The 22,405-nt window shown below is 45.9% G+C and overlaps 1 protein-coding gene across 1 annotated transcript in view; it reads left to right on the forward strand.

Annotated features, from left to right (window-relative positions):
* ATRNL1 (attractin like 1) overlaps nt 1-22,405 on the forward strand; it is a 2,575,823-nt gene that overhangs the window by 2,434,762 nt on the left and 118,656 nt on the right. The gene's annotated exons all lie outside the window — the stretch shown is intronic.

The following is a 22,405-nucleotide window of genomic DNA, read 5'->3' on the forward strand; positions in this document are numbered from 1 at the left end:
CGTGCTTCTACAAATGTAAAAAATAAGTAAATAAAAAAATATCTGCTGGTGAACCCTCTCCTCTTAAAAGGCATTACATTCTAGATTAGTTTGGCCTATCACACCTAACCAGAATGGGGGATCCATTTGTGGCCCTTAATCGTTCATCACTGGCTATGCCATCTAGGAATACTGGGAGTTGTAGTCCAAAACAACATCTGATGTGGAGTGGCTATGCAATCCACCAACTGGGTACAGAGTTTTGTGAAAAAGTGCCTCCTGCTTCTCTAAAGCTGCATTTCCCCAATCTGAAAAGTGAACGAGGCATAAACATTTCTTCCAATCAGGAGACCAGAATATTCTGCATGTACTGATTGGCTGATATGGCAAACTTTTCAGTCAATGTGAGCCTGCTGATCATTCCACTACCTTGATTAGCTGAAATGTTTTGCACCTTGCACCCTGTCATGGCAGAAAGATGGGCATTTATTCAGGCAGCTTTTGACAACCATTGTTGTCTTTCTGTGGACTGGCGGGCGGATTTTGATAAATCTGCCACATTTGCTTCTCATGCTAATGAACACGTCTGCCTCTTGTACCATTAAGTTTGGTGGTGCACAAGGACCTGTCTCTCAGATTGTGTTAGTTCAATGAAAATAAATCAACAAATAAAATTGATCAAGCATGGGAAGCCTAAGGGATAAGTGTGCGCGTATACAGTGTCTTGCTTTCATGTGTTTCTCCAGCATTGGATGTTTCAGAGAGTCACATGCTATGAACATTTCCCTGTCGTCAGGCTGGGAATCCTCGATTAACTGTTTGTTTTGTATCCTATCTCCCTCCATTTGGGTGCTTTATCTGCAGGTGACCACGTTCATGTTTTTTCATTGGTTGTATGGCATATAGAGTGGCAATATTGTTGACCATGGGAGAGAGAGATTCTTAATGAAAAAAGTATTTCAGACTACCCACTCTCTTGACTGTACTGCTTTTCCCTTTTGCATTCATTCCCTCGCCCAGGAACAAACCTATAGCCTTGTCTTTTGCATATCTGCTCAGGGGAGCAAGCGGCAGGCCTCTGTAGGGCTTTACCTCAATGCACTGTTCTAGGAACTGCTACAGCAGATCCATGCACACCAGATCAAAATCTGGCCTAGTGTAGAGGCCTGCAACTTGCAGCTCTCCAGATAGCGTCTCACATGATCCCTCACCGTTGACTATGCTGGCTAGGAATGATGGGAGTTGTAGTCCAAAACATCCAGAGTCAAAGGTTGGAGATCCCTGGCCTAGTGCCTGACCTACAGGGGGCTAGGGGAGCAGAATACCCTCCTTCTTCCCCACTAGACCAAATCGAGGACCATTTGAAACCCCCTGATCACTGAGAATGAGCCACTGTACACACCCACATGTGTACACAAAGACACGCGCGCTGCGGGGTGAACCAGAAGTTTGAGTTTCCATTGACTGTACTGTCTAGAAAACAAAGTAGTTGTGATACCAGTTTTGTTTATAGAGCTTCATTCCAGATCCCCCCTTCTGCCCCCCAGCCCCTGGCTTTGAGCGTTTTTAAGCGGTGACAGAGGTGACTGTTTAACTTGTGAGCAATCTTCCTCGACCTAGAAGCGAAGTAATGAAAACCATTTGAAACCATCTGAACGAAAAGAATCCTATTCATATTTATGTAAACTGTACCAGAGGCAGTGCTGGGGGGGAGGGGGGAGTCGGGGAGAGGGCTATCATCCCTGGGTCTTTCGGTTGTAGCCCCCGATAGAAGCTCAGGGGCTACAATCAAAAGGCTAGCTAGCCCCGAGTCCCGCCAGTCCCGACATTTGCGAAGTTCCGGATCTTTTCCAGACCCAGCGACACCCCTCCTGAACTATTCTATTGAACGTTTCTGAATTGGAATGAGACACAAAAATATCTGGCCTAACATTGCTTCACGTTTTTTGAAACAACTAATTTAAACAAGTGCGCGAGCAGGGGGGATGACTCCTTCCCTGTAGTCCGTTGGAGAGCCCAACTGTTTTTTTTCTTCCATAAATCCCTCAACCAAATTACTTTTTCGTCAGAATTACATATTTCAGTATTGCATTGAATTTCATTTGTAAATAATTTTTTTAAATGGTCTTTTTTTATTTTAAATGATTTCTTGAACATGTTCTTACCAACATAATTTAAGAAATCGTGTTTAAAGAAAAGTGTGACGGAGTAACGTAATCTCGACGTACCGACGCTGTTGGCAATGGGTTCATTTGCATGCGACGCAGCAGCCGTCACTGCGTGCTGGAATGGATTCTCCTCAGAAGGCGCAGCGCTCGCCATCGCTCCCTCTTTTTACCTTTTCCATTTCTCTTGTGATTTTTTTTATGATTATTCAACGCTACATTATCCTTTCAGCGCAAAGTGCTTTACTGTCCCACTCGGGCCATGAAAAGACACTGTAAACCTTTACATAAATAGAACAGTAAAACTTTATTAGGCAAATGCATGGAGACAACGGAGATAAAGTACCGAGAATTGAAACCCGGCGAGTTTGGTGTATGAATCGAGATTACGATGACTATAAAGCGCCTTCGTCACACGCAGAGGCGTCAATTCCGATGACAGCCACGCCGGAGTGACAGTCTGTTACTTCTGTGGACGGCAGCTGGAAGGGTTTCTGTGATGAAGTTTGCCCTGCGGTGGATGGGCGTAATTTTAGGGGGGATGGTGTTTGTCCGCCACCACCACAACTTTTGTCCATCTCATTTGGCAGGGTCCCCTTTCCTTTCGATGACATGTCCCCCCCCCCAACATTTTCCGCAAAGTTCCTCCACTGCTTCGGGACTTGTGCAAGCTGCCACAGAAATTGCAGGTCCCACTACACAGCACTGCCTCTCCTCAAGCGCCCCCATCTGATTCATAGCACTCATATGTGCAATGTCACTGTATTGATGAATGACTGCACCAGGCATGCACGTAAAACATGCACATTGCAACAATAGTGGTAGAAGCGCAATGGTGTGATATGATATGATAGGTTATTTATAACGCGCTTAATACCCAGAGGTTTCTAAGCACTGACCTGGGGGTTGAACCTGTGTTGCTCCGCATCGTCTTGCGCCCAAGTCGTGCACGTTGCCCCTGAGCTATCCTCCCGAGACCAATTCCACCACTGCCGCAATCGTACAGATTGGGATGTGATGCAGGGATTTCATGGGAAGTCGGGGCGTCATGGCCCTATCTTGAACCAGCAGGCCTGGTGGGGGTGCCATATGCAACACCACAGGAGGGCAATCAAGAACCAGCTCAGTATCACTCTGGAAAGAATGGGGGCATGGGAAGGTATTGCCCAAGTATGAATCATAGAATGGGCAGCCCTTGGTAAAGGCAGCTCCTTAAAAGGACCAGTAAGCGTTCGATATCTGTGTAGACTCACCGCCCGACCCGCCTAGAAGAATCTGGAGGCACAACATGTGCGTCTCCTGTGACGAATAGTTGAGCATAGACTGTTGCTAACCATTTTTAGAAACCAAGTACCTGAGCAAGAGCCCTAACAACAAAGCGTGACCAATGGCGGCAAGGTACGTATAATACACCCCTCCACTGGCCGCAGGCATGACAACCCAGACACATCACCATTCAGCCAAGACTACAACAACATTTGGTTGTGCGGTTCACATAAATTCTCTGCCTACTTACACCAGACTACGCCTCAACACCTCTGACAGCAGAATGCAGTGCAGACCTATGACAATTCGGACACTCTGAACACATAGCGAGTCTCTAGCACTGACGCCACCCCACTCCTCTCAGCACGTCTCTTCCACATGCCTGACCACCTGCATTGCTTTGCTAAGGGAGCCTGGCCATCCCAGCAAAGCCTTTTTTTGCCAAATGCACACACGCGTCCTAATTGTACTCCATGACCTCAAAGACTCTGGAGTTCAGTCCTCCAAGGGCGTTCCCACTAAAAGCGCTCCAAGAGTATAATAATGGTAAAATGGCTCTATACAAACGACAAGTACAATACAATAAAATATAGCACTTTCGCCAAAGCGCTGTACTCTGAAGATTTGTATATGCAATTATTACCCAACCATGGTTGGTATTCATTTAAGTACCTCAAGGATTCAAAACTGCAGATCGCAGCAGGGAGCGCTGAATCCACTGAGTTATTTTACCAGTTTATCAGTAGCAGTGGTTTGTGCCCTAATCTGACTGATAGATCTGATTGAGCCTAAAATCTGCTGAAACAGCCTTAGAAAATGGTGAAATGTTGGATAGCTCTCTCAAGGCATTTGAATTTGATAAGCACAGAGATCTTAAAATATCAGTTTCTATGCTATCCAATCAAAATATAGACTGACAAAAAGTAAAACATACACAAAAATGATAGCCCAGAAAACTAGATTGAAAAGACAATGGGGCTCATTCCGAGGTGGTTTGTACACGGTAAAAGTGCCCGTAATAACGTTTACCAGCACTTTTACCAGATTGGGTATGCCGGAACACAATTGTCCAAATTACTGGCAGCAATATCAATGCATCCGGAATACCGGCACCAAAAATACTGGATGGGTCTGAAACCTGTACTGGTAATACCGGCACAATGGCATCACCAAAATATCCTGGGCCTGGATTTGCTGGTAATACTGGCTGATCGATCTCAGACAGTAACCCGGATCCAGACAGCAGTCGTCACTTCACGCTAACCCAGATCCAGACAGCGGTCACTTTATGCTAACCCAGATCCAGACAGCGATCACTTTATGCTAACCCAGATCCAGACTGCAGTCAATTTACGCTAACCCAGATCCAGACAGTAGTCACTTCACGCTAACCCAGATCCAGACAGTTGTCACTTTACGCTAACCCAGATCCACACAGTGGTCACTTTACGCTAACCCAGATCCAGACTGCGGCCACTTTATGCTAACCCGGATCCAGACAGCCGTCATCACTTCACGCTAACCCAGATCCAGACAGCCGTCACTTTACGCTAACCTGGATCCAGACTGCGGTCACTTTACGCTAACCCGGTTACAGATTGTGGTCACTTTACACTAACCTGGATCAGACAGCGGTTACTTTACGCTAACCCAGATCCAGACAGTCGTCGTCACTTCACACTAACCCAGATCCAGACAGCGGTCACTTTACGCTAACCCGGATCTAGACTGCGGCCACTTTACGCTAACCCAGATCCAGACAGTGGTCACTTTATGCTAACCCGGATCAGACAGCGGTCACTTTATGCTAACCCGGATCCAGACAGCCGTCATCACTTCACGCTAACCCAGATCCAGACAGCCGTCACTTTACGCTAACCTGGATCCAGACTGCGGTCACTTTACGCTAACCCGGTTACAGATTGTGGTCACTTTACACTAACCTGGATCAGACAGCGGTTACTTTACGCTAACCCAGATCCAGACAGTCGTCGTCACTTCACACTAACCCAGATCCAGACAGCGGTCACTTTACGCTAACCCGGATCTAGACTGCGGCCACTTTACGCTAACCCAGATCCAGACAGTGGTCACTTTATGCTAACCCGGATCAGACAGCGGTCACCTTACACTAACCCGGATCCAGACTGTGGTCATTTTACGCTAACCCAGATCCAGACTGCGGTCATTTTATGCTAACCCAGATCCAGATTGCGGTCACTTTACGCTAACCCAGATCCAGACTGCGGTCACCTTATGCTAACCCGGATTCAGACAGCGGCCACTTTACTCTAACCCGGATCTTGACTGCGGCCACTATACACTATCCCAGATCCAGACTGCGGTCACTTTACGCTAACCCAGATCCAGACAGCAGTCACTTTATGCTAACCCGGATCCAGACAGCAGTCGTCACTTCACGCTAACCCAGATCCAGACTGCAGTCACTTTATGCTAACCCGGATCCAGACAGCGATCACTTAATGCTAACCCAGATCCAGACTGTGGTCACTTTACGCTAACCCAGATCCAGACAGTGGTCACTTTACGCTAACCCAGATCCAGACAGTGGTCACTTTACGCTAACCTGGATCCAGACATGGTCACTTTACGCTAACCGGATCCAGACTGCGGCCACTTTACGCTAACCCAAATCCAGACAGTGGTCACTTTATACTAACCTGGATCCAGACAGCCGTCATCACTTCACGCTAACCCAGATCCAGACAGATGTCACTTTACGCTAACCCGGATCCAGACTGCGGTCACTTTACGCTAACCCGGTTCCAGACTGTGGTCACTTCACGCTAACCCAGATCCAGACAGTGGTCACTTTACGCTAACCCAGATCCAGACAGCAGTCGCTTTACGCTAACCCGGATCCAGACTGCGATCACTTTGCGCTAACCCGGATCTAGACTGCGGTCACTTACCACTAACCCGGATCTAGACTGCGGTCACTTTTTGCTAACTTGGATCAGACAGCGGTCACTTTCCGCTTACCCGGATCCAGACAGCGGTCACTTTCCGCTTACCCGGATCCAGACAGCGGTCACTTTCCGCTTACCCGGATCCAGATAGCGGTCACTTTCCGCTAACCCGGATCCAGACTGCGGTCACTTTCCGCTAACACGGATCCAGACTGCGGTCACTTTACGCTAACCCGGATCCAGACTGCAGTCACTTTACGCTAACCTAGATCCAGACTGCGGTAACTTTACGCTAACCCGGATCAGACAGCCGTCACTTTACGCTAACCCAGATCCAGACAGCGGCCATTTTACACTAACCCAGATCAGATTAGCGGTCATTTTACACTAATCTGGATCCAGACTGACGTCACTTTAAGCTTACCCGGATCCAGACAGAGGTCACTTTACGCTAACCTGGTTCAGACAGTGGTCAGTTTACGCTAACCCGGATGCAGACTACGGTCACTTTACACTAACCCGGATCCAGACAGCAGTCGCCACTTCACGCTAACCCAGATCCAGACAGCAGTCACTTTACGCTAACCCGGATCCAGACTGCGGTCACTTTACGCTAACCCGGATCCAGATTGCAGTCACTTATCGGATCTTGGGCTTTTCTCTCTGGACAAGCCTATTGCCAAGGATCAACTCAAAATACAGAGGATCAGAGACCGGGAACTTCCGAACTGCACTCATCAACACCTCAAGTTTCGCATCTGCCTCCCCCAGTGTCCCACTATCAAGCAGCCCCTCTCTTTTTTCACAGCACCCTGCACAGCGAGGCCAACAAAATAGCAGACGAGCGCTATACAAGACGCAGTTTTACATCACTTTGGTAGCATGTCTTATTAATATGCTTTTTGTTTGATTAGTCTGTCAAAATGGCGACCCTGTCATTTTGTTTAAGTACCAAAATACCCTTTTTTTGACGACTTAGGTTTTTCTTTTTTTTTTTATAATTTAGAGTTCCACTCCTCCCCGTACTTCCTCCCAGTTCCCCCTGCCCCTCCCTGCCTCTCCATTACTCTTTTCCTGGTAACTTGCCTTGCTTTTTTCACGTTTTCCTCTTTCTAAACTTATTTTACTTTCCTTCCCTACCCCCCTTTCTATCTGTGATTGTCATTTTACGTTTCGTCCTTTCCATTTATCTCGAACTGGCTTGTCGTGTTTTTGTATGTATTAGGATTTTTTTTAAGGCTTTCAATTAAGTCCCAGCACCATCTGCTGTTTGCAACACCATGCCTTCTCTGTGGGCTGGTTTATATTACAAACAAAGTCTTCCCCTCATTTGCTGCTGAAATAGGAGAGCAGATTAAGCAGAACTAATACTGTAGGGGAACGTCTAAAAATAGACTTTTACCAGAACGAACCAGACATGATCTGGGGGGATGGGAGAAGGGAATGATCGAATAAACATCATTCGACTTTCCTTCGATGCCGATTCTTCTCACGCAATGATCTCCCACAGTTGCATCGATTTGCTGCTACCGTGTACACTGGGGGCCAATAGGAAGCACCGGTGGTTTAAGCCAGATGCCAGGCCAGTTGGGGTTCACTCAGCCTTCCACTCTTTTGAGGCTGATGGAAAGAGTATTATTATAATATGCTTAATACAGTTTGTGACCTATCCTATCAGTCAAGGGTCTGCAATCTTTAGCTCTCCAGATGCTTTGCACTACAACTCCCATCAGCCCTAGCCAACAAAGTCTATGGTGAGTGATCATGGAAGTTGTAATTCATAACATCTAGGGAGCTGCTGGTTACACACCCCTGCTGTGAGTCAACTGTAGAGTTGCCCACATTGCAGGCATGCCTATTTTTTTAAAATATCCCACTCGGGGTCTGCAGGTGCCGCCACAAATGCATGCCTAAATTGAGGAGTTTTTCCCTTATGGGTGGCATTTCAAGTTTGGCGGTAATTGTTTTATCACCACCATACTCATTTACCACTTCCCTCACTCAGCCCTGCGGATTTACTGCAGGATTACTGGCGGCTTAGGGTCCACAGGACTATATGGAGATTTCTTCGGTTTTACCATGAGCGGTAATTCCACTGCAGTAAATCTGGTGGTTTTTGGTGGTAAAGTCGAGCATTCCCATTTTCGCTTTTTTGCTAAAGGTAACACTTTACCTCCAAACTCAGGAGTTAGTTGGTGCTGTAAAAAAAGTTGTGGTAACAGAGATACCAACACTTTACCATATTTTTACCTGCACCACCAAACTCGTAATATGGCCCAATCTACTTCACTTTCCTTCATGTATAGTCTTCTCCTTTCCTTTTGTTTACAGCTGTCATGACAACATGCTTCAGTGAACACGTTTTCCCCAACATCTCTCTTGCTTATAACTAGCCACTCCCTTTTCAAGAAGATAGCTCAGCGGGATATGCAGTCGCTGTTGTGATCTGTGTGTGATCTGCAAGTCGCAGGTTCGAATCTCGGCAAGGCCAACTCAGCCTTTCATCCTTCCCGGGTCGATAAATCATTATCCACTCTGGTGGGTCATATTGTATGTATGTATGTTCTAGGTAGAGCGCATAGGCGTAAGCACTATATAAATAGTACATTGGGCCTCAGTACGCCATCGTTAACCCTTAACGCCTGATTCCGATTTTAACGGCTGCTTTTAGCAGCCGTTAAAATCCATGGCGCTAAACCGCCTTGGTGCTAATTACGCCACCGTAATTTACGGTGGCGTAATTAGCGCCTTCCCCACTCCCATTATGCCCTATGGGGCATAAATGGGAATGGGGAAGGGTAAAATGGGAAATGGGGATTTACCGCCCCACTCACCTTGGAATGGGGCGGTAAATCCGCCATCCACCATGGTGTAAACATAGTTTACACCATGGTGGTAAAGTTGGCGTACTTACCGCCTGGGTCGTAATGACCCCCATTATCATTTCATACGGTTCGCACGTGCTTGCATGCCACGCGCCTGCATTTATGGATATCTTGTATCCTTGTTTTTGGATGTGCATCCTAAACCGCCTGCTTCAGTGTACAAATGTTTTCCATTAGGCTTATTTGCTTAAAGTCGTCTTCATTGTTAGTTTACAACTGTCCCACAACTATTTACGTTCCCTTTTTCCTTTACTTACACGCTTTTCACCTAATGCTTGCCTCTTGTATAATTAGCCTGACTGCAGAACTTTCCTCCACTGCACGCTCGTGCTTGCATGGCCCGCGTGCCCCCTGTCAACATTTACAGTTGCACCACACACACGTATTGTCAAATGCTGCTTCTACCTCTATGGGCATCTGTCTCGCGCATCACTTATTCATTGTGTCCTTGTCTTATTGTCTGCCTACCCCTGTTCTCAATTACCATACTCTACGATCCTATGTTTATGGGTTGTTAACACTCCCCTGTCAATATTTACAAAGTTCAAACAGCTTGCACCCAATCACATTTCTCTCATGCACCGTGTGATTAAGTTTACACGCTGCTAACTTTACACATGCCCTCTCTGATTCTGTGCCTCAACTTCCTCATATCTGTTAAATCTTACCTACACCGCCCCTTGGAAAACACACACACACATATATCTACGCCCCCCCACACACACACGCATATACCTAGACACACACACACCAACACAATGGCTCCATTCACAGTGCCTTGCACAAAGGGCAGCACTCAGGGGTGTTGCTAGGTCTGGAAAAGATCCAGGGCTATGCTAATGTCGAGACTGTCGCGACTCTGGGCTAGCTAGCCTTTTTGGTTTGCTTCTATCTGGGGCTGCAACAAAAAGAGCCAGGGCTATAGTCCCTTTAGCCCCAGCCTTCCAAGGAGTCCCTCTGGACTTGCCGTTTTCAGTCGCCTCTCGCATCTTTATGCGGGCAATTTCCATTCCATTTGCTCTTGTTTACCGATGACTGCACCGCCATTTGAATCAATCGCTTTGTAGATGTTTGATAACAATGGCCACATCTTCGGTTTATAATTAACAGGTAATTGTTTGACAGTTTTTACGCTGTCGCAATCCAACCACCTCGATCTGCAGCTGGCGGGCTACGACAACAGATAATGCCCCCATACTCCATTCTCATTATATGGAATGCATCCAAAAAGTGCATTTCGAAAGGTTTGTTGCTGTAACCTTTTATTCATAGTTCTGTACTGCCATGAATATAAAATAACCTGAGGAGGATCAATGGATTTCACAAAGCTCTCCGGGTTTAGCATATAAATACGGCGTCAATAGCCTGTAGTGCAACAAAAACGCGTCAGATCCACCACAGCGACAGATGATCACTCGGGTGGTGATAGTGTGCGGTATAAATATCCTTTAACATTAAAACACATTGCTGTAAAGGATTAACTTACTCCCGCAAATGTCTCACCCTTTATTGAAAATTGAACATCTACTAGGAATGGGACCAGCTGGATGTTTAGGTATTTGTATTTAATTGAATTCCCAGATACCTCGCTTTCTTCCACAACTCATCTGCCCATTCCCCTATCTAGAGCATAAATCCACTTCCCCTCCCCTGCAGTGAACAAAGGAAGCGTCTTCATTAAGTTATTATGGTCCACGTGTGACCACGAGACATAATACGCTCTCCCCTGACCCTTCTGGAGTAGTGGGTACTGAGTCACTTTTGCTTTTACTAGGGCCTACCCTAGCTGTACGGCCCTCTTCCTATGGTCATCCGGGCTCCACGGCACGTCCGAAGACCCCATGGCGTATTTTGCAAAGTCCTAACTAGAGCGGGAGGAATAGCCTCTACTTCCAGTCCTCTCTGCTCATTGTCCGAGTCCCAGTAGTCCACCTCTTCCTCCTCTATTCCTTCTATCACATCCCCTTATCCTTTTGTGGGGCAATCACACCCTTGAGGCTGCCGTAACAGGCCGCCTCTCTTCTTCTTCGTTCTAACTCTTAGCAGTGCTTTCTTTTTCCATATCCACACTTACTCTCTTTATAACAGATGTATCAAGTCATATGCAAATCTGACCATGCCTCCATCTTTCTACCTCATCATCCTGTGTTTCCCTGTTCTTGTCATCCTATTTATTACTTCTATCCTGTTGTACCCCTGCCTCTTTTCTCTCTACTAATATTTGCAACATGGATGCTTTTCTGGTAATACAACATATATCACAATTTCTGTCCAGAGTGTGTCACAACATTCTACCAAGTTTTCAAACACAGCCCACAATTCCACTTGTATGCTGTGAAAATTCCACATTTTTACCAATGTTGACAGCTGAGATACAAGTCTTTTTAGAGTTCTTTATAAAATAGTCTTAAGACAAATGGGACTCATTGGGACTCATTACGAGTTTGGCGGTAGCCATGCCTGCATTACAGGCATGGCTACCGCCAAACTCGCATGCGGCACCACCACCCGCGAATGGGCACTTACCGGCCCATTACAAGTTGAATGGGCCGGTAATTGCCCATTCGCCGGTGACGATAATGCCAGGCTCCTCATCCCCATTCTACCCCATAGGGCAGAGTGAGGATGAGGAGCATGGATGCACCGGCACCGTTTATAATGGTGCCGGTGCATCCATGTGTTTCCCTCGTGGGTGCTGCACAGCCCACCAGGGAAACTCGGAATAAGGCGGTACAGTATGAATGGTGCCAGTGCAATACCGGCACCGTCCATACCGTACCACCAGGGTCGTAATGTGGCCCATTGTCTGTCATTTTTTTCTTCCCAGCTAACACCACCTGGCAGTTTCTTCCAAGCAGGATGGGGGGCCTCTCTCTTATTTTAACGTTTTATTGCCCTTCACACTTGACAGGTGACTTTCCCAAGACTGCTATTGTCCCAGCCTGATTTAAAAGTCTTTATTCCCTGATTTCTGAGTCTTGATTTAACAAACCGGTGGAATAAGAATAGCCTATGCATGTATTATCACCAGCCACATAATCCTTTACATTGCTAAGTAAGCAGGCCTTCACTCAACAATTTATTTTGAAATAGGGCATTTTTCTTCAGTTCAGCAAAGTCCATTTTACCACATGTGTTTAAAAACTGCTAACATTTCTTTCTTCTAAATTCGATTTTCATTTCCAGCAAATTCACACACTGCCATGCAGCTATGGTTATTCTCTTGAATGCTGGAGCTGTTCTGCAGCATGGATACATTAAAACAGGCATGGCTCAGCTATTTAGAGTCTTTCTCTGAACAGCTGATTTTTAGATACTTTTGCAAAGCAAATAGATGCGTTTCTGGTGTAAACTGAAAATAAAGCCCCTGGTTGATTTCTTTCCAAGCTACGATGACTGGGCCTGTCATTCAGGAAATGGACATGGATTTGCTAATGCACAATGACTTCTCCTGGGCATGGCCGGGCCTTATCAATCACAGCAGTTTCATAGTACATGGATGGATTTAGCCTCAAAACAGCATTTTAAAGGTTGGAAAAGGTGTCATTTTAAAGGGAATTTTGAGGGTTTCAGCAAGGCGATGTTGCCCATTTCCCTTAATTCAATGTTAAATGTTGCAGAGCACACTGGCACACTCCTGCGGTGTGTACTCTGTTCCTCCCCGCCTGAAATGTGTGTGGCAGGGTGGTGCAGGCATTTTGTTTGGTGGTGGTAAAATCCCAATTTTGAGATCCTGGTGTGCACAGAAGTTAGTGCAGCCATTTTGCTGTTTCTTGCACAAATGCAGCAAAGTGATGTGGTAAAGCACATCTGAGTGGGTCAATATATCCCACAACCCAAATTTGTCCCTCCTCTAAAATTAGTAAGTGCGCCTTTTGTCCATAAAGCACTTTTATTGTATAACTCTCGGTAGGGGGGCTTAGATGACATCTAAGAGTCAAACTAACCCTGGTCTCTCTGAACCACACAAAGAACACATATTATATACAGTTTACAAACATTATTACACTCCCCCAGATAGTGTTACAAAGTCCTGTCCCCAAACATGATTGGTTGCCCTGTTCTCAGAAATCAAAAACCCACACAGTTCATTGGACACAGACATTATAACAGAATCCCCTAAAACGTATTATTACAAAGTTTACATTTTTAACACCCCCTTTCCAAAAGCCTCTCCATATTTGGTGGCAGTCTTGCCTCTTAGTTACGAAATAACAGAATTCCTATTAATGACACACACAGACCTACCAAAAAAATACCTAAGCACATGAAGACGAGAGAAAGACACGTAGATTCCCTTTCGATCTATTCATGTTTGCTAATCGCATTGCTCAGACATGTCCAGTGTCCGATTTGTATTTCTTCTACATGGCTCACCGTTTCCTATTCATATGAGTTCCGCCCACTCTGTGACACCACAAATGTATTACTACTGGTCTCCGCAAGTGCTCCAGAAGAGCCAACTGCTTCAAACAACCACATGAATTCACAAGATGCCGATCTCGTACAACAATGAGCTCTCCAGTTCATCAGAGATCATATGTTCCCTTGCCCTTCAGCACTTGAGCCATCTGAAACTGACGCAACCAGCCCGTTGACCAGTTTATGAAACCTGTTCCCTGACTGCTGACGGCCTTTGCAGAACCATGATACACAGACCAATCCCACCTCATGTATTTCATATCTTTTACTACATTGGAAAAACACTTCCCATACATGTGCACCATTATGTGTGCATTTTATACCTACTATGATCTCCTCTCATGACCGCCATTCATAGAGTAAAATTCCACATGCACCTATTGATTGCCTGCTTTACCTGAGTGTGGAGGAGCCCTCTGTGTGCCAATGCTTCATCGTTATGTTTCTGCGCGCACAAAAATCTACAAATGTATCGCCTCTACACAAAATAACACACAGTAACCTAAATGTAACACTTATCCCATTTACCATAAATATTGTAATATTTGTAGCAATTTGTGAAAGTGACAGAAATGGTGATGATGACTTGTCCACCCCCGAGTCACAGGCATGGCGTGCAAAGTTCGAATTCTTCCAATTTCCCAACATTGGGCCATTCAAGAAACCGAGCCCCAACAGAAATTGCATGTTCGATCTTTAAGCCAAAGACCATGTAACATTCAAGAAACTGAGCACTCACCGAAAGTGCCTGTTGGGTCTTGAATTCAATGTCCATGGGCATTCAAGAAACTGAGCACTAACAGAAAGAGTGCAGGTTGGGACTTGAACTCAAATTTCTGAACGGCATCTAAAGATCTGATTGATAAGTCAAAGCCTTTGGTAAACCCAAGGAGCAGATTTAGAGTTCTGGACCAGCTGGAAGCATCTCTTACAATAACCTTTAAACATTATTTAGGGTTTACAACATAATGTATGTAGCGAGCACCACATAATTTAGTAAATCATTTTCCGGACCATCACTACAGCACCTTGCCTGGCTCGGAGAGCGGCCACACACTAAAGGTGGGAGGCATGCAGGCTAGGCGGTTTACGGCCTCAACATCCTCCAGGAGCAACCTTGCCGAAACGACCTTGAGGGTGTATTCAGAAAGCAATTGAAATCAAAAAGCATTAAAGTGAAACAAGCAGTCAGGGCTGTCAGATCGGCGTGCAGGAGGGGCTGCCTTCGCCTCCAGTGCCTCCCAGCCATGACCCCATTCGGAAATTGGGTATAAAATGGATATCAAAATCGTATTAGTAAGCTGTGTTCCCTTGCACGCGTGTCCCGGTGCGTAATCATGCCATGCGAATGGTGCTACCAGGGGACTGGTATCGACACTCTGGCCTTCAGTGTGTTTCCCTGTAGCCAATCCCCTCCACACCTGCATGCCTATTCAGCCTCTCCCTCGCTTGGAATGGGGAACCGCACTCCCTTCCATCGTGGTGACTGGCTCCCTTCACTTTCCCACCCTCGAATAGTAGGGGGTGCACCGGGAACCAAAGATCCAAATGTGGCCCTGGAAATGTTTTTCAAAGTGGCCCCAGATTGGCGAGAAAGCCAAACCCCCACTAAGCAGAGCTTGGGGGTTCTCAGCCAAAGAAAGATTTGAAAGATGGGCCCAAATAGTAAATTGCAAAGCACATTTGTCCCTATTTAGGCTTTAAAAAGTAGTTGTAGGATTTATTTAAAACATTTGTTAAGATTGTGGAATAACATACAGGAAAATGTCCAACAAATGCTTTACTCCAAAGGGGTGTAAGGGAAGAGAGATGGAAGGAGAGGGGGTTGTTGACTGGGTGAGCAGACAAGCGGCTCAGAAACCCGAGCAGATGAAGTGAGTGCTTGACCCCTGATCTGACATAGGAACCTTTCAGGTTGGGGTCATTTTGCAAGACATGCCAATTGCAAACCGCCAATGCTTGCACTTACCTGCTGTTTGGTTCCCTGAATGAAATTGTCAACAGTGAAGAAAGGAGTGTAATTTTTGAAGAGTAAATGAAAGTGAAATCGACTTTACTCAGCCCCCTCTTACACTCTGCTTTGTGAGAGACAAAGCACTGCCTGCAGAGTGTTAAATTGGATTCCAGCAGAATCTGCCTGGTCTCTAGCAGGCGCAAAACCAAAGTGTATGCAATTGGAATTCTTTTCGTTTTTCTTTTGCATGAAAATCTCATGCCGATGTAAAGCTGAGGGCTCTCCCAAGACTGAGGCCGAAAGCAAAGTGGAGATGCACCTTGATGCCTGTGGGCTTCGGCGCAATATAAATATATAAATAAATGCAAACTCTGCTCTGCTGCCCTGCGGCGCCTTGGAAAGTGAGTAAAAGGAGTCGGAGTCAAAAGCGTAAAAGCAATGTTATGCTTTTATTTGTCACTCCCTTTGTCATATTTTTTTCTCTTCTTTTTTAATCTTTTCTGTTGGATGTTGACCCACTGGCCTTCACCCTTTCCTTTCCTTTGCTTATTTTCAAAGTACTTTTCATGCTGTTTGTTCTTTTTTTTTGCTTTCCTCTAACAGGTTTGATGCTAGCATTATACCCCACTTTTCCCAGTGGATCGTGGTCTTCTTCACCCAATCGCACCCATTTACCCTTCCTTATATATTATAACTGTATCACCTTGGAAGGCAGCAAGGATCCAGCAAGACATATCTGCTCCAAGTTATCACATGCACTAGAGACATATCTGCTTCGAGTTATCACATGCACAAGCAACCCACGTTTCAGCAAACAGACACTTTCAGTAGACTCTTACAGAAACAGCCAAAGCCTCACATACTTGTTGTAGCTGTCCCGACTGGTATATATGTCCTGCAATGTTGAGACTTTTTTTCTTAGGGTGAGTAGTGTGCACAGTACAACTTCCATTATTCGCCCAAAAGGGTTTCTTAGTGAATCATAGTGAGACATGTTTCAAATGTAAAATTCTGGACATACATATGTTCCCATAATGCTCTTTGCTTTTATGCAAATCGCCAGGAATGGGTTCTATGAAGAGATACTGGGCCTCATTATAAGTATGCAGGTCCGGTAACAACCGGCACCGTTGTTACCGGACCGGCAAACTACAAGGTCTGCAAGCGGGTGCCTTCCTTGCCACCAGGTCTGAACTGGCGGGCAAAACGGCACCCGCTCGCAGACCTTGACAGTAGCACCGGCGCTACCGTCCTACCCATTCCCATTGAGTCCTATGGGACTCGAATGGGAATGAGGAGTAATTTTTCCCGGTGCCTGGCATTGGGAAATTACCGGGTCCGCCGGGGCTGTAATGCCCCGGTAATTCCCCATTGCCAGGTTCTGGAAAAAAACGACCCTGGCGGCAGCAGTGCCATTTTTACCAGCACGACTACCGCCAGGGTCGTAATGAGGCCCACTGTATTGGATGACTGGCATGGGACCACACCTCCTTTTCCCCACAGCCTCGCCCCTCCAAGGATAAGAGGGTTCCCCCAGTAAATGTTACCATTTCCAGCACTGCTCTTATTGTTTGGTATTTATTACCACATTGTCAACAAACAATGGTCCCAAGAACCGAGCATGGACCGGATATAGGGCTCCTTGCATTCGCCCTCTGTTCTGGCATCATTAGATGAAAGCAGCCCCCTGCTCCCAGATCAGCTACCTCCTCGCTGTACAGTATCCCACAGGCTAGAAACCCTGCCTGCCTCCCCACCCTGTGCCCAAAGACATTGCCCTGGCAGGGAGTGAACCATTGTGGACACATGCACTCAGCTGGGCATTCTGGGATGAAGTGCGACTGGATGCAGACAGATAAAGAGGTGCAGCACTTGATGACACCCATCTGTTTATTTACATGACTATTAGGGGCTTATTCTGTTACTAGGCAGCGGATGAAACACATTGGGTTATCAGAGGCGCTTAAATCCCCTGCTTGCATCTGCCATCCTTTCAGCCTCTTCCGGCGCATTCTGAAATTGCCCAGACTTGAAGAGGTACTGGAGAATACATTTACTCTGCCTGCTTTCCTTGTGTCATGTGGGGATATCTGAAATGCACGAACAGTCTCCGGTTCAGGCGATATGTTGACAGAAAATGTCAGGGCCTGCTGTTAGATGCATAAAAGAGACGCTAAAATCAGCTCATGTTGGAAAGTAACCTTATTTCTTCTTGCACAAAGTTTGCAAGACTGTGGCTTTTTCCATTTCTTGCCTGCATGTCAGTTTCACTGGAGGTGTCGTGTCTCACTTAGCCCCCTCAGCAGCCAGTTCATGCCGCCCCCAGGGATACAGGCCACGTGATATCCTGCATTAATTAGGCCAAGAAATAAGGTATTGCAGAGTACAGCTGGAGAGACCTTTTTATGAACTTGTGTGGGATGGAACCGAACACCTGCTGCTCCCCAGCCTTTTACACTCTTCTTCTTGGGTCCAAGGCACCTGCAGATTTAATAGGCTATCGCTGTCGAAGAACCTGTTATTTGAAAGAGTCCTTATAGCGGACAACCTGACAACTCAAGTCCAAATGAAAGAGCGTAACGGGCAGGCCGTGGCGTGAAGGCGCATCTTGGCGCCTTGTTCGGGGTCAGCCCGACACTCCGTTCCAATGTAACAAAAGAAACAATACAGAGTGATTCTGGTGCAACCAGCGATAATTGGACTTGACCACCAACTGTCCATGGTGCGCTCTTGGCGTAGAAGGAGCAACAAAGAAAAGTGAAGTTTTGCCTGTTTGAGGCCGTCATGTTCTGTTGGGCGTGAAGACTCCCTTTGTGTGGGGAACACTGTGTTCTAATGTGTCTTTAACAAAACAAAAAACGTACACGGTCCCACAATTTGTGTAAACAGCGCTGGGGGGTGGGGGGAGGTGGAAGGATCATACATGTGAGTTGTGATATGGACCTCACTAGACCACCCTAGTTCTACCTGGTAGATAGGTGATTGCTGGAGCAACATTATGAGCCAACACAGACACAAAAGAACATTGTATCTATTCAACAGGGCCCCAATCTATGTAACTGGTTAGTTTCGTCGCCGTACCTAACTGACTGGGAACTCACGAAGGTACCTCTGGGCCCTTCCCCTTTTACACCTAGTAGCAGAGCTTAAGGTAATTGCAGAATGTGTCTCTTTCACTCCCTAAAACCAGTCCAATGCGCCTGACAAAGAAAAATAGTGAGTGATAGTGTGCATGCCCTGCGCCTTTATGCCACCTGCACGGCTCAGTGGCGTGAACAGCACCACAAAGAGGAGTTGTGCTCTAATGCTGCCTGGTGTGAGACAGCCTATCTAGTGCCATAAACATGGCTCTCCTCATTTATGGTGATTTCTAGCTACAAAAGAATATTCGGATAGCAATTAAAATGCACATTGTTTCAAATAAAAATATGTTTTTAACTTGGCTACAAACGGGGCAATGGGGAATTGGAACTATGTTTTCCTCCTTAAAAATCAATTACTTCCAATTTCCCAAAATAGAGGCTAAAATAGGAGAATACCAAGCCTGACCCATTCCCCATCGGTGTCCCCATCTGGAGGCCTGCTTCTGCATTCCAACTGAGCAGTGCAGCCTCTAAGACCAAAACTAAGATTCTCAGTGGCGGCATGGAGCGGCTCCCCCGACAAGGAAGCTAAAGAGACTTAAAGACGGTGATCGGGCAGGCAACGTACATGTCCCTCTTAAGCAGCTATCAAAAAACATCCTACTGGCCTAAAACCATGTATAGGAACAAATGAATAGGAGAACCCACCGGGGGTCTTCCTGCCAAAACTGCCTACGAGGCTAAAACACTCCATGGTCTCAAATTAAATTTCTCCAGTAGGACGTCTGCCAATGAGTGCACGCTCCATTCCAAACATACTGACGAGATGTCGGATTTAGGGCTTACGGTCGGTCTATCTGCTTATTTCTGCACCAAACTTGACAAATCCAATTTCCGTCATCTCAAAGTCTCTAAAAATTTTAAAAAAAGCTACAAAAATTAAAGCTGATGCCACGACCTTCATTTTGCCCAAAAACCTACAATTGTTCGTGTTAATGTTAAAGGATATTTGTCCCACGCACGGTTACCACCGGGGCGGCCCCCTGGCGCTCTGGCAGATCTGAAAGAAAGGGCGGTAGGTTAGGGCGTGTTAGTAGGGCAAAGTTTGGAGCGGAGCGAGGGAGCTGTGATGTGCTGTTGGCAACTTCAGTTCGGTTTACACTGTTCGCTGAGTGCTTTGGTGTGGTATCCGGTCGGAGTCCGTCATGTGCTGTTGTGTGTTTGTCTGGTGTGTTGTTGTTGTGTGTTTGTTTGCCGTAAAGCAAACTCTATGCAGGATGTTGACCACCTCGTAGCCACGTGCGGCACTCTCGGTACAGTCTGTTGGACAGCTTAAACCTTTTATCCTTCATCCAGGATTCATGTAATGCTCCTTTTATAATTACAGTCGCTCTCAACAATGTAGGGATTATATCGGGAGACTTTTTCTATTGTTTTGATGTCCAGCTGAACCACCCCTAAAATCTGGCCACCTGTAGCAAAGTTTTGGGAACGCAGGAACTTGCACGCAAAGCCTCCCTTGCGGGCCATCATTTCATGAGCCTGTTGTTCGCTTACAGCCGGCATCTTCCCTGTAAAATACTTCAAGCCCGGGCCATTGCCCAACCACACCTCCATCAGGTTCTGTTGTGTGCAGAGGGACCAACCCTTATCTGGACAGTGTAAAGTTCATCTTGCAAGTCTCTAGAATGTAAAAACAGGTGTAAAAACCGGGCGTGGAAAGTTAACACTAGTTCTGCACCTGTTTTTACACCTAGGAGCATGTTTCTAATTCTAGCAGGTGGAGCAAGGGCATGGAATGGAACTGCAGTTTGCCTTCGCTATACACTCCGACTGCCAAAAAAAATATTAATGACATCATAACAGTTTGATGCTGGTGGTAATGCAACAGATTCCTATGGAATTCGCCGCTTTTAACAGGTGCGAAAAGCCGGGGCGTCCTTGGGATTCCATTGCAATGTCCTCTTTCAAGCATTTATTGCCCAAACCATTTACAATTTTTGCACTACAAGTGCAAAGATAGCATTAACCTGTTTTTGCCAGGTATAAAACTTTGTTTTCACTTGGTTGTGAAAATGGTGAACATTTCATGGAGGGGACTAAAGTGCTTGGAAGTGCAAGTGACAGTTTTTAGAAAATGAGGCTTTTAGGGACAGGGGAGTTTCAGAACCTGACATGAAATCCACAGAAGCAGAACTGAGCCAAATGAATTCAACACCCCATACGTCACAAGAAATGGTGAGAGCCAAAGAATCCCCTACACGAGAAGACAGACAACACTGAAGAAACCTAAAACGCAACCTTCTAGAGCTACTCAAGAAGAAACAGAAAAGCAACAAGTGCAAATGCAGAATCTAAAAGAAAAGCAAAGAAAAGCAAAGAAATGCCAACAACCTAAGCTACCCATGCCACCTTCAAAAGACAGACAAAACCCAGAGAACAAAAGGATACACTGCAACCTGGTCAATGCCAGATCAAATTCAAAACACACCACAGAAATATACAATCTTCTAAGTGATGGAGGAACAGACATCCTATTCCTCACCAAAACCTGGCTAGCTCAAAACATCAAGTCAGTCACACACAAATCTTTACTGAACAACCTAAAATTGGAACAAGACAACAGAAAAGGTAAAACAGGAGGTGTTTTCTCTGTTGCATACAAAGATCACCACTAAACATACCAAACTGTGAATCACCACTGCTACACTTGGCCTTAGGCCAGCACAAAAAATCATGATCCTGCCCAACAACCAATCGAGCCATCACCGTATGCCATATTCCATGGCCCATGAAATGGGAACTCGACTGGAACCTTCCAAAGTTGTTAAAAACCTTGGAATACTAATGGATAATGACCTAACACCTGAACCACAAGTGAAGGCACTAGTAAAGAAGGGCTTCTTCCACCAACATACAATCAAGCGGATACTACCCTTCTTCACCTTCCCACATAAAACACTTGCTGTTATCTCCCTAGTCAAGTCGAAAATAGACTACACCAACACCATCTACCTCAAAAGACCGGAATACCTGATCAGAAAAATTACAGGGAATAAAGAATGCAGCAACAAGAATACTCCTCAGACTCGCCAAGAGAGAGCACATCACAGCAGCAGTGAGAACCCTACATTGGCTGCCAGTCGAAAACATTTGTTTTTTCAAAACACTATGCACAACCCACAGAGCAATCCATGGGCAAGGAGCAGAATTCATACAGGGAGAAATCTCCATCTACAAACCAAACCAAACACTAAAATCCATCAACAACATTTGCATGGAAATGAAGCAGTACTTACAACTGAAAGTTCGTGGATTAGCAGTCTCCTGCATCTCTTGGAACTGTCTCCTTAAGGAAATACTAACATAAGACCGCCTAAAATTCAGAAAACTGCTCAAAACATGGCTCTTCAACTCACCGAGCTAAACAGCGAACACGAGGGAAACACAAAACAAAACCAAACCCAATGAACCGAAACCTAGATATTCGAACGAAATAAAGGCTTTTTAACACAAACCACCATAAAAGACTATGAATTTTTCCATATCCTGCCAGACCTACATAACCATCGCAGAGAAGGGCCCAGACAACTCCCATCCCTAACCCTACTAAAAACGTTCCAATGTTCTACAATCTCACCCTCAAACACCAAACAAAACACCTCCACTGCAGCAGAAACCCCAAAACACCGCAAACTGCACACACTCCGCAGCACCCAAT

Source organism: Ambystoma mexicanum, chromosome 8 (genome assembly GCF_040938575.1).
Source record: "Ambystoma mexicanum isolate Mex_15411 chromosome 8, UKY_AmexF1_1, whole genome shotgun sequence".
Taxonomy (NCBI): Eukaryota; Metazoa; Chordata; class Amphibia; order Caudata; family Ambystomatidae; genus Ambystoma; species Ambystoma mexicanum.